Source organism: Myotis daubentonii, chromosome 1 (genome assembly GCF_963259705.1).
Source record: "Myotis daubentonii chromosome 1, mMyoDau2.1, whole genome shotgun sequence".
NCBI classification, from domain to species: domain Eukaryota; kingdom Metazoa; phylum Chordata; class Mammalia; order Chiroptera; family Vespertilionidae; genus Myotis; species Myotis daubentonii.
In genome coordinates, this window is record NC_081840.1 from 42,928,792 (window position 1) to 42,947,111 (window position 18,320).

At 37.1% G+C, this 18,320-nt stretch overlaps 1 protein-coding gene across 1 annotated transcript in view; it reads right to left on the reverse strand.

Annotated features, from left to right (window-relative positions):
* The window catches only part of PIAS1 (protein inhibitor of activated STAT 1), a 131,517-nt gene that overhangs the window by 100,266 nt on the left and 12,931 nt on the right, over window positions 1-18,320 (reverse strand). The window lies entirely within an intron of this gene.

Genomic DNA, 18,320 nt, shown 5'->3' on the forward strand with positions numbered 1-18,320 from the left:
AATTTCTTTTTAATTTTCCCTACATCTTACTATTTTCCATGAATGTAGTATCTTCTTTTCTGAGGATATAAATTTGCCATTGTTGTTGTTTTCTTCTGATCTCTGCACTGTCTCTGTAACCTGAGTTCTTTTTTGCTATTTGCTTTGGTCTCTACCTTTCATGCTGACATTTCCCTCAAATGAGAGAGAATCACCCAGCTGGTGTGGCTCAGTGGTTGAGAATCAACCTATGAATCAGGAGGTCACAGTTTGATTCCCAGTCAGGTCAGGGCACATATGGGAGTTGCAGGCTCAATTTCCAGTAGGGGATGTGCAGGAGAGGCCAATCAGTGATTCTCTCTCATCATTGATGTTTCTGTCTCTCTCTCCCCCTTCCTCTCGGAAATTAATAAAAATATATTTTTTAAAAATCATTAAAATAAAATGAGAGAATCCTTGGATTTACAATTATACCTAATAGTAAATCCTGACACTGAAAGATGATTAGAAGATCTGTGTGAGTGAGCAGACCAGGGTACTTCATTCTAAAATAATTGGGCAGGAACCTGGCTATTTTGAGAATTCCTTTTGTCTGATCACTTTTGACAGAAAGGAATCCTCTAATCTCCTTCTTTGGCAGTATAAGGTTGGCTTCCAATGTTCTCAAGGCAGAGTCGGTGAATGGGAAGAGAGGAGGGGGAGGTGCTTATAATTCAGTAAGACATTTCACATAATCTCCTCTGCAGAAACATAAAATTTTACACACACACACACACACACACGTACTTACACACACACGTATGAGAGAATGCTATTCCAATTAAGAGTCAGGAAACATATTCTGAGAAAGACAAATACAAGTCAATATTCAAGCAATATTAACAAGTATTAGTAGACAAAGTGCTTTTACAATTAAATAGAAAGTGCCAGTTTTATTGTTTCATTAGCTATTATGACCTTACATTATTAAAGGTCATATTGAAATTGGGAATAAGAATTGGGTACTTCCTGTAAAACAACATAATTACTCTCATTCATACACCCCACTGCCGTGGTTTAAAAAATTAGTCATAAAGCAGACTCTATATTCTGAATCTTTATCTGGTATCAATTTATAACCAATTGTAAACCAAAATGAATTCCAAAGACAGACAAAATAGGCATTTAACAATGTTATAATATCTCATTTATACTTTTACTTTCTATCTACAAAAGCAAAGAAATAAAAAATGCTAAAATTGCACAGTAAAGCCTGTACTACAGTACATCAAAAATATTTAATTCATTATTTTCAAAGTCAGATTCTTCATCCAATAAAACTGACTTGACTTGTGGATCATTCTTAATCTTCTCCATTGGAAATAGTTAATAAGCAGCTGATTAGCAATTTGTCAACAATACCGAGTTCAACCAGAAAACCTAGTTAGACAGACAGTCTCTACTAAAGCAGCAAATCAAGTTGGTTACATCTCCATAATCTTGTTCCACCCAATTTATCTTCTTTTTTCCCAATATAAGATGACTGAAATATGACCTATAGTTCCTACTCCTCTAGCTGATCATTCTCCTCTGTTCCTGGTCTATTCCATCATACTGGTGGCATTTAGCTTCCACATAATGACAAAATATGCAGATACCATTCTCCTTCAAGCAAAGTATAAACCTAACATTCCATTGATATGGTATTTAATCATTCCTATTTATGTACTGCCCCATCTCATGAAACAGATATGTCCCTTCAAAAAGCTCCTTCTAGATAACTTAAACACTAAAAATAACCCAACTAAGAACATTTTAATGAAATATTTTTCCTAATAAAAAACAAAGTTTAAATAATTTTTTTAGAGTTTAAAATTCTAACACACTGCCAACCATATTGCCCAGAGGGAGAAAAATATGACTTTTATTCCAGTTAAAAGCTGCTCTGCAAACAGATGTTCAATAAATGATTTTTGGAACAATGCACAGGTCCTTAATGAGTACACAGAAAGAAGGAATATAGGAATAAACAATGAACACACATACAGATATGCTAGTCTTCAGCTAATTGACTAAATCACAGTCTTTCAAGGTCTGTTTTCTCACTTCAGAAAATGAGAAATTAACTAGAGGTTCTCAAGTTCCTTAAAATTTCAAAATTCTATAATGCTATAACTATTAAATGAACTCTTTCTTCTCATTCTTCTACTCTTCCATAATTAAAGAAATACAAAGAATCCAAATAGACAGTGGAATCTTTCTAAATTAGCAATGTTTTCAATAAAAATTTTAAGCATCATTTACTTGGGTTAATAGAGTAAAAATAATGATAAACCTAACATATATTAAATGCTTACCTATGCCAATTACGTAGTAATGATTATCTTATTTAAACTCACAAGAACCCAAGAGAGATCACTATTATTTCCATTGTATGTATTAAAAAAACAACAACTGACATTTGGATAGAAAAACTGAATCACTTTTCAAATAAAATCTAGAATTACAAAATAATAAGTAGGGCTTTAATAAATTTTAAGTCCATCAAATTATAAAATTGAGTGTTCTTTCCCAAACTGCCCCAATCAAAAACAGACAAAACACTGTATTACTGTATTTACAATTAAAGTGTCAACAAGACAAGAAGCAATTAAAGAAATAGGATATTCTACGTGAAAGAAACCCAAAAGGAGGAAGAGACAAATATTAAAAACAAAAAGTGAGAGAGAAAATGCATTCTATGCTCAGGGTGGGTAATCTTTTTTCTGCCAAAGGCCATTTGTATATTTATAACATCATTCTCAGGCCATTCAAAATTATCAACTTAAAAATCAGCCTGCTATCCTATATAATAAAAGGCTAATATGCAAACTGTCCCCTTGGGAGATTGACAGACCAGGAATTCGACTGTTCACTATGACATGTGCTGACCACCAGGGGACAGTGCAGAATGAAGGAAGGAAGGCCCCAGCTGGCTGCTGGCAGCCGGGGGAAGGAAGGCCACGGCAGGCAGCCAGAAGGCCCTGATTGGCCCTGATTGCCGGCCAGGCCTAGGGACCCTACCCATGCACGAATTTCAGGCCTCTAGTCCTATATAATCCTATATAATAAAAGCCTAACATGCTAAGTGTCTGGTCGTCCGGTCAACCAATCAAAGCGTAATATACTAATGATATGTTAAGGCCACTCAACCGCTCACTATGATGTGCACTGACCACCAGGAGGCAGACAGTCAACCAGTTGACCAGTAGCTATGACGTGCACTGACCACCAGTCAACCAGTAGGTTAGCTTGCTCCTGGGGTTGAATCAATCGGGACTGAGCAAGACGGGCCAGGCATGCACTGGAGCCCTTCCGTGTCCCTCCCCGGCCCTGATCGCGCACCGGTGGGGACCCTCAGTCTGACCTGCACCCTCTTACAATCCAGAACCCCTCAGTGGATGTTGGAGAGCCGGTTTTGGCCCAATCCCACAGGCCAGGCCAAGGGACCCCACTGGTGCACTAATTCTATATTTATAAAAGGCTAATATGCTAAGTGTCCTTCCCTCCGAGTAATGATGTCAAGTAGCAATGACTAGCCTCCTTGCAGTTTCTTCAGCCCAGGAACACTTTAGCCAGGTGAAAACACTTTACACTGTAACCAAGTGCCTATGAAGCGTTTCTGTGCCTCATCTCATTTGATCCTCACAGAAGTCCTGGAGAAGGTAGATAGAAGATTCGGTGGAATCCTATTTTCTTTTCATTAGCCAGAAAAAGGAAATTTAGAAAGTTTAGAAACTTGACCCAACTGAAAAGAAGAAATGGTGGACTTGAAAATGACTTCAGGTTTTCTCACTGTGCAGAATATAGTCAAACACTGCTGCAGTTAAATTTTTTACCCTTTGTTCTCCCTGCATTATCTACAATAATAATCTGCTTTGTGTTGATATTTATTGCTGTGTTGCTGACAATTACCTGAAAGAGAAGGTGGGGTGCTTCACTGGGCAGTAAAAAAATTTAGCTAAACCAGAAAGCAGGTCTATCTATAAAAGGCTAAGTTGACTCATGCATGCACGATACATTCAAAGCTCTTGCTGGCGCCAATCGCACACATGTGTTTTTATCTGTCATTGTCGATCGTGAATTTGGTTGACATTTCTATTATAGAGAAAGGGCAAATAGTGATATTAAAATATTCTTCTAATTAATTTCCTTTCAATGTGCAAATTCATGCACTGGGCCACTAGTATTTTATATTTGGTCCAACATTTATTTAACTCATCTCTAATGCCTTGGCAGGGCCAAATCAAATGATTTCATGGGCCATGTAAGGGCTGGACGTTTCCCACCCCTGCTATAGCTAAACAAAGTCTTTAAATCAAAGCCTTCAAGGAAAGCCCTAGAGCAGCGGTTCTCAACCTGTGGGTCGCAACCCCTTTGGGGTCGAACGACCCTTTCACAGGGGTCACCTAAGACCATCGGAAAACACATATATAATTACATATTGTTTTTGTGATTAATCACTATGCTTTAATATGTTCAATCTGTTAACAATGAAATTGGGGGTCACCACAACATGAGGAACTGTATAAAAGGGTCGCGGCATTAGGAAGGTTGAGAACCACTGCCCTAGAGGGAAAATATCAAGAGAACTATTTTAGAGTAACAGGTGTAACCTACTCAAGGTTACAGAGCTAGGCTCAAGTCAGATGCCAAAGTGCACGCAATGCTGCAGAGTACTGACACAACTATTAGATAATTTGAAAATTATAATCAGATAATTTGATGTCTTTGGGGAATAGCAGGATCATAATATAAAACAGAACTTTAGAAATCTTGCCCAACTCTCCATCTGTAACCTCCTTAATTGATGGTCTCTCAGCCCTGCTGAAACACTTCTAAGAGTTCACAGCCTAATTTTATAGTAGCCTATATTACTGAAGTCTGTGAATCAAAATTTCCTCTAACTTTCACCCAAGGATTCTAAAAGGTTATCCTGTTTGTGTACCATAGAGGCTATTTTTAAAATGTGTTAAGAGGGCTCTGTTCCTTCAATCGACCTGGTTTCTAGACCCCCTTTAACCATAATCATTGTTCTCTGAGCATTCTGCAGTCCATGGGAAGGTCCATCCTACTCAGAGTGAATTAAGTAATCCAGATAGTGGTCTGACTAATCTTGAATACAGCAGTATTACTCCCTTATTAGGAACACAGTATCTCTACCTACGTAACCTAACAAGGCATTCACATTTTAGGCTGATTGGTTTGCTTTACTTGGGCAAGGCAAAGGATGCAGTATGTTTCAGCAAGGAATGGGAGTAGCAACATCATACTGTTGTTCATAAAGTACTTGTAGTTAACTAAAACCTTTACTTTTTTTTTTCCACATGAACTGCTATTAAGTTAAACCTCCTCATTCTTGAATATAATTTTTTAAAATTTAAAAGTAGAACTTTATATTTAGTACTGTTAAACATTTTTTCTAGTTCATCATTTACTTATCATTTACTACACCCTCTATTACAGCGGTTCTCAACCTGTGGGTCGCGACCCTTTGGGGGTCAAACGACCCTTTCACAAAGGTCGCCTAAGACCATCGGAAAACACATATATAATTACATATTGTTTTTGTGATTAATCATTATGCTTTAATTATGTTCAATTTGTAACAATGAAAATACATCCTGAATATCAGATATTTACATTACGATTCATAACAGTAGTAAAATTACAGTTATGAAGTAGCAACGAAAATAATTTTATGGTTGGTGGTCACCACAACATGAGGAACTGTATTAAAGGGTTGCGGCATTAGGAAGGTTGAGAACCACTGCTCTATTACAGCACTTAATCATCCAGTGTTGTAAATTGTTGATTTTTCTAGTCTATCTCCTTCCCCCACTTTGAGCTTTTCAAGGGCAAGTACTTATCTCTGTATCACCTAAGCTAAATATAGTCCATGGCACCTAGTAAATGACCAAGAGATGATGATGAATTAACTCCCCTTGATTCTGTTATCTAACATATTTTTCCCAGTTTTGTGCCACCTACAAAACCTAAGAGTTTTGCCTCTTAAATATTCATACAAGTCATCCTTAAAACTTGGTATATAACAAGGTCAAGATAATACAGCCCTGTGGCACAACTTAAGAGATTTCCCTCCACTTAACAATAAAGCTTAAGGTTATAAAAAAGATTGTTTAACTACTTAAGATTCAGATGACTCCGTTTCCCCAGGATTCCCCAATCTTTTTTTTTTTTTAAAGAACTTAAAAAAAATTTTTTTAAATTAATTCTCACCCGAGGATATTTTTACAGAGTTAAAGAGAGAGGGAAAGACAGAGAGAAACATCAATGTGAGAGAAACACATTGATAGGTTGCCTCCCCCACCGGGGCTAAGGAGGAGCGTGCAATTGAGGTGTACATGCCCTTGACAGGTATTGAACCAGGGACCCTTCTGTCAATAGGCCAACGCTCTATCCACTGAGCCAAATCAGCTATGACAGGATTCCCCAATCTTAAAAACTGTCTAGGGTATACCAGTAAAATAACTAAGTTGATCATAAGTTGATAATTAAGATTCAGTCTTAATTTATAGATTTCAGAGAAAAACAAGTTTAGAAAAATATGTACACAATGCTCTAAAAAGCCTTAGGAATGATTCTTCATAAACTACAGAAAAATATTAAAAAGAAAAAAATAGGAAAAAGTTGTTGAAGTCTTGCAATGACAGAATGGCTAAGTATTCTTTCAAATTCCATCAGAAACCTATTAATAATATTCCTTCCATTTCTACACAGAACAGAACTCTTGTACCCAGCTATATTATCTATATATATAAAAGCCCAGAAACCAAATTGAACGACTGGTCGACCAGTCACTATGACACGCACTGACCACCAGGGGGCAGACGCTCAACACAGGAGCTGCCCCCTGTGGTCAGTGCACTCCCACAGTGGGAGCACCGTTTGGCTGACCGGGATGAGCAGCACTCCCACAGCAGGACTGGCCCACTCAGAGGGCGGGTCCACAACCGCTTGGATAACCAGGATGAGCAGTGCTCCCACAGCGGGCAATCCCCACAGGCCACACCCCCGCAAGTACACGAATCCATGTACCGGGCTTCTAGTTAATTATAAATAAGAGAAACAACTTCACAACAAAAAATGCTTTATTCTACATAAAGTAAAATTGCTAAACAACTATAAAACTTACACAGATCATAATCATCAGAACAGCATTATGATTAATATTTACATGCAAAGTTTTTATAGTAGTGAAAGCAAGTTTAAGAAAATGCCCATATCCTCTTTAGAAAAATTTCACTGATGTACATAAAAATACATTTCAAGGTGAGAAGCATAAAATCATACTACACAATCTTCCTAAAATTTATGGAAAGGGAAGATGAGCTACTCACAAACTTCTGGCACCAAAAACTCTAACAGCATACATTTTAACACCCTCCAAATATTAACAAAAAAGAAAGGAAGAAAGAAAAAAAGATAAGGAGCAATGCCAAAGTTACTGACAAAGAGTAATTTTTTTTTAAAGCACAAAAATAGAAAAGACATGTTTAACTGTGATGTCTAAAGGACAATTTGTAAATTAGCCAACAGAAAGAAATGTACTATGGCTATCTTAAGAGTATTTTAGCTTTTTTTGCCATTAAAAAGTGAAATGAAAAATGAGCTTATCATAATCAATCAGAAAGGCCAAACTTTTTTCAATGCCATTCTTTAAACATAGAACTAATCAAATTCCACATCATTTCTCCAAATACTCAAAAGCAGCCAATGTTCTTAAAAGCAGAAATTCAATTCTTTACTTCCTAAATCTAGAAGGCATAATTTTCCATTTGAGGATAAAAAATGTAGAGATAGGTTCTGTGACAGAGGAGAAATAATACCTAACCCTGCCTGAATCCTAAGTTTAAAATGCTAAAAAGAAACAAATGCAAGCATACTACCTAGTATGGAAGAAATACCACAAAAAGGCCGTTTAAAAATCTGTTCAATCAACTCCTATTCAATTCCTAACATTCTCCTAGTAACAAAACTGCAGTGTTTTTATTTTTTATTTAATTGATTAATTTGAGAGAGAGAAACATCAATTTGCTATTCCACTTACTTATGCATTCATTAGCTTCTTGTATGTGCTTTGACCAGGAATCAAACCAATAATAACCTTGGCGTATGGGGATGACGCTCTAACCAACTAAGAACCCAGCCAGGGCCCAATTGCAGTATTTTTCCAGAAAATATAATTGAGGTTTTATTTTTTAAACTTCAAGTTTTACTTATTTTAACATAGTCACCAATCAAAATCCCAACATAAAACTTACTATTAAGAAGCAATCTGATGGAGCTTCAAATGAAAGAGCTCCAATTTATACGATAGGATACCCTAAATCAGCATTTTCCAAATTAGGTTCATAATGCTAATAATAGTCAGAGAAATAGGGTTCTGTGGCAAGACAAATTCAGAAAATTCAAGATCTATAACTCCCTGCCATGCCCTCCCTTCTCAAATCATATTAACATATTAAAGGTCCCAAGAAGTCCAGCAGAAAGAAGTTAACTTTACATCTAACATTTTGCAAATTTATTAGGCCACAAAACCCTTCTTTACTATTATCACTGTTTTCATCTCATTTCTTAGCACTTCATAAAAACAATTATGGAAAAATTACAAGATCTTCAAGTTTTTCAGGAGTTCCACTTTATGCCTGTTGTTCTAGCAAAATTATTAAAAGCACTCTTCTTCCACTCTTAAAAGTGTCCCAGTTTAGATGATAAATTATATGGTCACCCTAAAATTAATACTATAGCCCAGCCGGCATGGCTCAGTGGTTGAGCATTGACCTATGAACCAGGAGGTCACGGTTTGATTCCTGGTCAGGGCACATGACCTGGTTGCAGGCTCAATCCCCAATGTGGGGCGTGCAAGAGGCAGCCAATCAATGATTTTCTTTCATCATTGATGTTTCTAACTCTCCCTTTCCCTTCCTCTCTGAAGTCAATAAAAAATAAATACATACGTACATAAATCTAAACACAAAATATAAAACATGTGAGCTACCTTTACCAAATGTTACTGCATACAGTTAAAATGACATGTAAATGATTAATCATTATGTTTTCCCAAACTTCTGAAAAAAATTTTCCACCAGCAATCCTATATATAGTTTCAAAATACTCTGGACTACTGAATTCTCGCTAACTGAACTCACAAACCAAAGAGATTTTAGATAGTAAAAGATTTCTGTATTTGCATAATTTTTAAAAAGTCTGTTATACCTAATTGTAATAGAAGGAGAACTCTTGAAGACATTAAAGCAATCCATGAAAGATGTTTAAAACACATTTTTAAAAAACTATTCCAGGCTTTAATTGTGAGAGCTCCCCAGAATGCTTGACTATTTTCACTCAAGCCCAGATTTCCTGAGTGATTTCATCCATCCCAGGCTTCAAAATGCCATTTCTAAAGTCCTAATGGCAAATCTTTATTTCCAGCCTAGTCTTTGTCTCCTGAATTACAACTGCACTTCTACTAAACACCTCTATGTTCCAAAGTACTCAATATATTCAAACCTAACACATCAAATTTCTCTCAAAACTGCCATCCACCTAACCAGTTGATCAAGCCAGAAACTTCACCACTACCTTCTCCTTCACTCACAATCTATTTACCAAGTCAAGTCAATCCTACCTCCTTGAAATGCCCAAGTCCCTACTACCATTTTAATTCAGACTATCTTGATCTCTTCCCAGGAAGTCTACAAGGGTCTCAACTGTTCTTCCTGTCTCCAATATTATCCCATCCAAGTCAATTCACCACACCAGTGATATTTCTAAAATATATATCTGATCATGTCACTGCTTAATCTTTCATGATTACTCAATTGCACTAAGGATATAAGGGCAAACTTCTTAGCATGGCCTGCCCTAAGATATACTACACGACCCAGTCTCAGCCACTGCCACTAACTCCCTTCACCAGCTCTCCATGCTCCAGGATTTTTACATACATGATGCTATTTTAGCAAGTAACTCTTCTCCTCGTTCCCATCCCAACCTTTTTCTAGCTAATTCCAACATATAGGTCTCAGCCTAGATGTCATCACCTTTGGGAAAGCTTCCTTTGCAACCCCCTCCCCCCCATTAGTAAATTTACTCTCTTTTGTACTCCTGTTTAATCCAATACAGCCCTTATGCTACTAGTATATGTGAGAGACCCTGTTTACTTGTTCTCTACCAAAACAAACTATAAGCTCTGTCTATACTGTGTCTTGTTCACAATCAATGAATATGAGTAATAGTATAGCATCTCTTAATTATTAACCATATTAATAGGACAAACATATTAGAAATTATACATATTACCTTCCCAAAATAAGGACATTATATAATTCTGCCCAGAGTCTTCTCAGCATAAATTAAATAACTTTATTATTAATCCTACAAAGAATGAAAAGTTATAAACTCTTTCCAAATTGCAGAAATGTGGGGGTAGGGAAGAAACTGACATAATGAAAAAAGTCAATCTGACTGAGGAGTAAATAAATTGAAAGGGCAATTAGGATATGAGACCAATTTAGGTTGTTGGTTATAACAATATGAAACTATGAGAGTCTGAAATAATAAGGTACTGATAGTTGGGAAGAAAAGGAAAGTATAACATTAAGAAAGATTTGGACGTGGAGGAAGTTTGTAGTTCACCTGAAGTAGGTAGTTACTTGAGCACTCAAACTAGGTCAGGTCTCCTTGTTACATGTGCTTATAGGACAGCGGTTCTCAACCTGTGGGTCACGACCCTTTGGGGGTCAAACGACCCTTTCGGGGTCACCTAAGACCATCGGAAAATACATATATAATTACATATTGTTTTTGTGATTAATAACTATGCTTTAATTATGTTCAATTTGTAACAATAAAAATACATCCTGCATTTCAGATATTTACATTACGATTCATAACAGTAGCAAAATGACAGTTATGAAGTAGCAACGAAAATAATTTTATGGTTGGGGGTCACCACAACATGAGGAACTGTATTATTTTTAAAATATATTTTATTGATTTTTTACAGAGAGGAAGGGAGAGAGATAGAGAGTTAGAAACATCGATGAGAGAGAAACATCTATCAGCTGCCTTCTGCACATCTCCTACTGGGGATGTGCCTGCAACCCAGGTACATGCCCTTGACCGGAATCGAACCTGGGACCCTTCAGTCCGCAGGCCGACGCTCTAGCCACTGAGCCAAACCGGCTTCAGCAGGAACTGTATTAAAGGGTCGCGGCATTAGGAAGGTTGAGAACCACTGAGCTAGGCTCACTTCAAAAACAAAACCCTTGAGACCCTCAGATGCAATATGGTTTCTTGAGTTCTCATGACTAATTTTCCCAATATTTCTTTTATTGAACATTGCTGGTGCATTCACATCACTACAATCTTTCTTAGAAAATGGATCAACCAACCACTTTCTTCTTGGCTCCCTTTGGTAAGGAGCTTGTTCTGCCAACCACCATGGTGCTACTCAGAGAGCCAAAATGGTGCAATATAAATCTTTTTTCAATATTGGCAGGTATTTAAGAATGGTTAATATACTATTAAAAGTTTGTACTATGAGCTTCACAGAGAGTTTACAATATGTACCAGTTAAATACAAACTGATCATACAGACATCTACCACATTCCCTCTCTAAAAAGAAACAAAGACAGTAAAGAAAGAAAAATTAATTTGCAAAAACAAGCAAAAGACAATAACTAATTAAAAAAGGAAAAGTAAAGGCAGAGATCCAGTCCTCTAACAAGATAAAACGAAGAAAATCACTAACAGATTAATATAGGAACATTTCCAAGAAATAAAGGACGTGTCTCCACACTGGGCCAAGTACCTTAGCACAACGACTGAAAAATACCTACACCAAAGTATGTCATCATGAAGTTTGAGCACACCAGGAATAAAGATCCTGAAACTCCCAGACATGTCACAGGTAAAGATTCAATAACTGGCCCTAACTGGTTTGGCTCAGTGGATAGAGCATCAGCCTGCGGACTGAAAGGTCCCAGGTTCGATTCTAGTCAAGGGCATGTACCTGGGTTGCGGGCACATCCCCAGTAGGAGGTGTGCAGGAGGCAGCTGATGGATGTTTCTCTCTCATCGGTGTTTCTAACTCTCTATCCCTCTCCCTTCCTCTCTGTAAAAAATCAATAAAATATAAAATTTGAAAAAAAAAGATTCAATAACTGAAGCGGCACTCTATACCCTGTACAATGTGGACATCATCTTTAGTTTGTTATTAAAAAAAAAAAAAAGAGTAAAGAGAAAATGTCTAACTCTAACTGTTAAAAATACCATAGTTCAAATTGTCTAGAGTTTCATTCAAGAGATAAAACTAGCCTTTAGAAAATTTTTTCTAAAAAGTAAAATCTATCAAAAATTGAACAATTAACCCAGCAGGCATTGACTCACTGGTTGAGCATCAACCTATGGACCAGGAGGTCGCAGTTCGATTCTGGTCAGGGAAAAGTGCCAGGTTGCAGGCTGGGTCCCCAGTGTGGAGAGTGCAAGAGGCAGCCCATAGATGTCCTCTTTCATCATTGATGTTTCTATCTCTCTCTCCCTCTACCTTACTCTCTGAAATCAATTAAGAATATATTTTTTAAAAACTGAATAGTTAGCCTAACTTTGAGTAAGATAATTATTGAAGTTCATTTTTTTAAATTAAATCTTTATTGTTCAGATTATTACATTTGTTCCTCTTTTTTCCCCCCATAACTCCCCTCCTCCCAGTTCCCACCCCACCCTCCACCCTCACTCCCCACCCACTGTCCTCATCCATAGGTGCACGATTGAAGTTCAATGTTAACTTTATTTAAACTCCTTTTGCTCCTAATAGATTTGGGTTATTTTAATTTAGCTTGGCAAAATAACTAACCAAAAAATGAGTGATACTTTTTAAAAATCATGGAGCATGAAGGGTATGAGGGGGCAGGTAGCTGGACAGGAGAGACACAGGAATCTAGAACAAAAGACTTCATATAAGTTTTTCAAAAGATTAAAATATGGTAATTTCTTCCCATCAATCTAAACCATTCATATGTGAAGGCTGAGGAGAAACAGTTAACTTTTAAAAAATATAATTAAAAAATGTAGATACAAAGATAAGCAAAAAGTACTTATCAACTACACACATTATTGCTCTGAAGCAGGTAATTATGATAGATTATGTCTAATCTGTCTACCAGACTGAATTTCATCCTGTCAGAATTATGTTTTATAATTATCTTTATACACTGATGACTAGTGTAGTACCAGGCACACAGCATACACTCAAATATTTACTAAATAAAGGAGTACTATGAAAAGGCCTAACCATAAGGTAAAAAAGGTTCTATTCAATATCTAGTTTTTAATGACCTAAAACTATAAAAAGGAAAATATTAATAATTCAATTAATTTTTAAATCAAATGAAATTATTTTCATATTAACAAGGTTATTATTTACTTCTTCAAATACCCTAATTTACTTCTTCAAATACCACAGCTAATAATAAAAGCTTAAATTTAACTATTTGCATTTCACATCAATATCATGTTTTTCCTTGATTAACTTTATTTGTAGAATTATCTTGGACGGAGGACAAACCCTTTGGATTCAATAGCATTCACAGCATCATCACCCTGCCCACGAAACCAGTGGGCGCCAACCTTTTGGACCTCACGGACCACCAGTGGTCCACGGACCACTGGTTGGCGACCGCTGCCTCAAACATACCATCACCTTCGGAACCCATTTCCTCAAGTGGATTATGCAGTTAAGATGACAGATGGGCCGAAGCCGGTTTGGCTCCGTGGATAGAGCGTCGGCCTGTGGACTGAAGGGTCCCGGGTTCGATTCCGGTCAAGGGCATGTACCTGGGTTGCGGGCATATCCCCAGTGGGAGATGTGCAGGAGGCAGCTGATCGATGTTTCTCTCTCATCGATGTTTCTAACACTCTATCTCTCTCCCTTCCTCTCTGTAAAAAATCAATAAAATATATTTAAAAAAAAAAAAAAAGATGACAGATGGTTGCCCTAAGCAGTTTGGCTCAGTGGATAGAGCGTCGGCCTACGGATTGAAGGGTCCCAGGTTCGATTCTGGTCAAGGGCATGTACCTTGGATGCGGGCACATCCCCAGTAGGGGGTATGCAGGAGGCAGCTGATGGATGTTTCTCTCTCATCAATGTTTCTAACTCTCTATCCCTCTCCCTTCCCTTCCTCTCTGTAAAAAATCAATGAAATATATTTTTTTTTAAAAAGATGACAGATGGTTGAACAACAAAAAAGGACCACTTTTACTAAAGCTACAAATAAAATTGAAATCTACTTGCAAAACAAAATGTTCAGTATCATGCTCCACAATCAGTAGAATCACCTATTAGATTAGCAGATTCCAAAAAACTAATAACTCAGTGGAGTATAAAGTGTTTACCTACAAGTAAATATGTCCTAGACAATTATCAACCAACTTATAAGTAGCAAAGTTGAACCTACTCAACAGTACAAACTATCCAATACTTATAAGCACATTTTGTTTACATGCAAATACTGCTTCTCTAATATCCTTTCTATTAGGCAGAGCAGGGTTAACACTTGCAATAACTTTTTAAAATAGTTGCCACATATACCAAGAAGTAACTTTTTAAAAACAGTCTGAAATTAAGGGTTGTTAATTTTCACTATTTATCCTTAGCCTGAATTATACCTGGGATTACTATCTAAATTCAGGAGTAAAACTTAATGGCAATCCTAAAATTCATGTTCTTTTTCCTAATTATGATTCTATTAGATACCATGCTTTAAAAATATATCTATCTTTCGTGCTTAAAAGGCTACTTTATTTTGAAATCACATTTTAGAGTAACTTTTGCAATAAAAATCCTTCTTTTCCCATCTTACTTTAATACTCTGAGGAAAGATGCTTAAAAAATACAGAAGCTGCCCTGCCCTAGCTGGTTTGGCTCAGTGGATATAGCATTGGCCAGTGTATTAAAGGGTACCGGGTTCAATTCTGGTCAAGGGCACATGCCCAGGTTGCAGGCTCGATCCCAGTAGGGGGTGTACAGGAGGTAGCTAATCAATGATTCTCTCTCATCACTGATGTTTCTCTTTCTCTCTCTCTCTCTCTCTCCCTCTCTCTCTCTCTCTCTTTCTCTCCCCCATCCCTTCCTCTCGGAAATCAATAAAAATATATTTTTTTTAAAAATCAGAAGCTTCCCGGCCAAGGTGGCTATGAACCAGGAGGTCACAGTTCAATTCCCAGTCAGGGCACATGCCCAGGTTGTGGGCTCGATCCCCAGTGGGGGATGTGCAGAAGGCAGCTGACCAATGATTCTCTCTCATCATTGATGATTCTAATTCTCTCCCGCTCCTTTCCTCTCTGAAATACATATATACATATACATTAAAAAGTATAGCCCTAACCGGTTTGGCTCAGTGGATAGAGCGTTGGCCTGCAGACTGAAGGGTCCCAAGTTCGATTCTGGTCAAGGGCATGTACCTTGGTTGCGGGCACATCCCCAGTAGGAGGTGTGCAGGAGGCAGTTGACTGATGTTTCTCTCTCATCAATGTTTCTAGCTCTCTATCCCTCTCCCTTCCTTTCTGTAAAAAAAATCAATTTAAAATAAAGGATACCTGGGTTGCGGGCACTTCCCCAGTGGGGGATGTGCAGGAGGCAGCTGATCAATGTTTCTCTCTCATCGAGGTTTCTAACTATCTCTCTCTTCCTCTCTGTAAAAAATCAATAAAATATATTAAAAAATAAAATAAAATAAAGTATATATATATGCATATATATTTAAAAAGTATATATGTACACTTTTTTTAAAGAAATACGGAAGTTGAAGTTTTTCAAACAAATCTAAAGAAAGGTAGAAAGAAACTAAAAAGCATTCAAAGTTTTATAATATCTAGATTCATAATCTGTATGCCCCATGTTAATCCCACAAGAGGGAAAGAAAACAAAATAGGCTGAAAAAATAACAATAAAAAATAGGCTGAATACAAATCCATCATCTTAAAATATTTGGTAAGAGCTAATAAAATCTGAAGAAATTATTGGCTAAAATTAGGTTATGGAACACACCTGTATGGATTTTTTATTTACCCAAACTATTTCTACCCCCTACTATGGGGGGTAAGGGGGGAGGAGGGCAATCAAAGATTGAGACATAACCTTGACAAAATAAAAAGTTATACAACTCCCACACCATTATTAATTTAAAGTATTTGGAGCTCATTCTTTAATGCAAGCCATTACTGTTTAGCATTTTTACTAGAGATACAAGATACAATTAAGCCCCTTCTGCTTAGCAAACTTGCCTTGTAAATGGATCGCTATCATCTATAAGTAAACTGTTTTTTCTTTTAAATTGTAAGAAATACCATGGGTGAGAAGGTAAAAGCGATATTCCCATTCTAAACTACTGACTCCTGGTCCTGACTTGTGCCTCGGTTGGAGCACTGTCCCGTAGACCAGAAGGTGGGGGCTGGGGTCCATTCCTCATCAGGGCACATACCTAGGTTGTGGGTTCAGGTTTAATCCCTGGTCAGTTTCCATACCTGGTTGAGCACATGCAGGAGACAACTGATGGGTGATGTTTCTCTCTCACATCATGGATGTGTTCGTTTTCTGTCTCTCTCTCCCCCTCTCCCGCCCTTTCCCTCCCTCTCTCCCTCTCACTCTCTCTCTCAAATTAAAGTAAATCAATAAACCACAGACTCCTGTACCTGTACTGTGAATCTTATATTTAAAAAGTGCTCAGCCCTAACCGGTTGCTCAGTGGTTAGAGCATCAGCCTACAGACTGAATGGTCTCAGGTTCAATTCCGGTCGAGGGCACATACCTGGGTTGCAGGTTCGATCCTTGGCCCCGGTCTGGATGTGTGCAGGAGGCAACCAATCAAAGTGTCTCACTCACATCAATGTTCCTCTCCCTGTGGTCTCTCCCCCTCCCTTCTACTCTCTCTAAAAGTCAATAGAAAAAATATCCTCAGATGAGGGTTACCAAAAAAAAAAAAAAGTGTTCAGGTTATCAAAGGTTTTGCTCTCTGGACTCTTCTAGTTTTGAACAAAAAAAGATTAAATTTAGATAGGCTGTGATAGAAATTAAAATTGAAAAAAATTTAAATGTTCATTATCATTTAAAAATAATAATGAACTCATTACTTGTTAACACACATCACATACTAACTTTAAAAAAACTGTATTCCAAAACAACAACAAAAATTGCAGGAAGACTGTCACTGTACATTTTTGCAAATCTCTTTAATGTCTGATTCTCATATCCACTTTTGCAGTCAATCTGCTGCATTAGATTTTTTAAACCTTATCTTTACTTATTTATTTTATATTTTTATTGATTTCAGAGAGGAAGGGAGAGGGAGAAATAGAAACATCAATGATAAGAGAGAATCACTGATAGGCTGCCTCCTGCACGTCCCCAATGGGGATGGAGCCTGACTGGGAATCAAACCATGTCCTCCTTATTCATAGGTCGACACTCAACCACTGAGTCACACTGGTAGGGCGGCATTAGATTTTGATTGAAATATTGAATGAAAAAAACTCAGCCTCTACAAAGAATAACTGTGGCTATTCTTTGAACCTTCACTAAAACTCAACAAGTGGGAGTTTCTTAAAGGCTGTTGCAATAGCAATATGGAATCTGAAACCCTATCTGTGAACATTTCCTACTCTGATATATTGAAATCCATAGGTCTATCTTCCATTTCCAATGGCTTTTTTTTAGCCCATGCGTAATGTTTAAAACCGTGCACTGGTTATTTAGAAAATACTGGTTCACTGAATTACATGATCCTTTAAAATGTTGACACTTTTCAACACAACTTCACTATATCACATTCATTACTACCACCATTGATTTTATATTTAAAAAAAAAAAAAAAGCCTAGTACTAGGAAGCTGTCAAACTCATAGTAGCAACAAATACAGTCGGTTGTTTTTCTTGCAGGGACACAAGCTCACTCTAGTTTTGAGAAAATGTCTGCTGAGTACCAAAGTCTGAATAACTACACTCTGTCAGTTTTGAGTTCTTTCAAGTAACAATGTTGTGTCAGAAAAATAAAACAGGGAATTCAGTTTGCAAATCAAAACAATTGCACAAATGCTTCTCCTCGAGACAACCATTGTTTTTCAGTATTTAATAGAAATGCTTTACTCATACTTTACATTTCATCATTAAGCACTGTATCAAAAAGACATGTATTCAAGGGTCAAGATTTAATGAAATTAACACTTTTATTGCTTCATGGAAGATATTCTACGTGATCCTGGATTTTTTTAACTGAGAGTGCATAGTGGTAAAGAACAC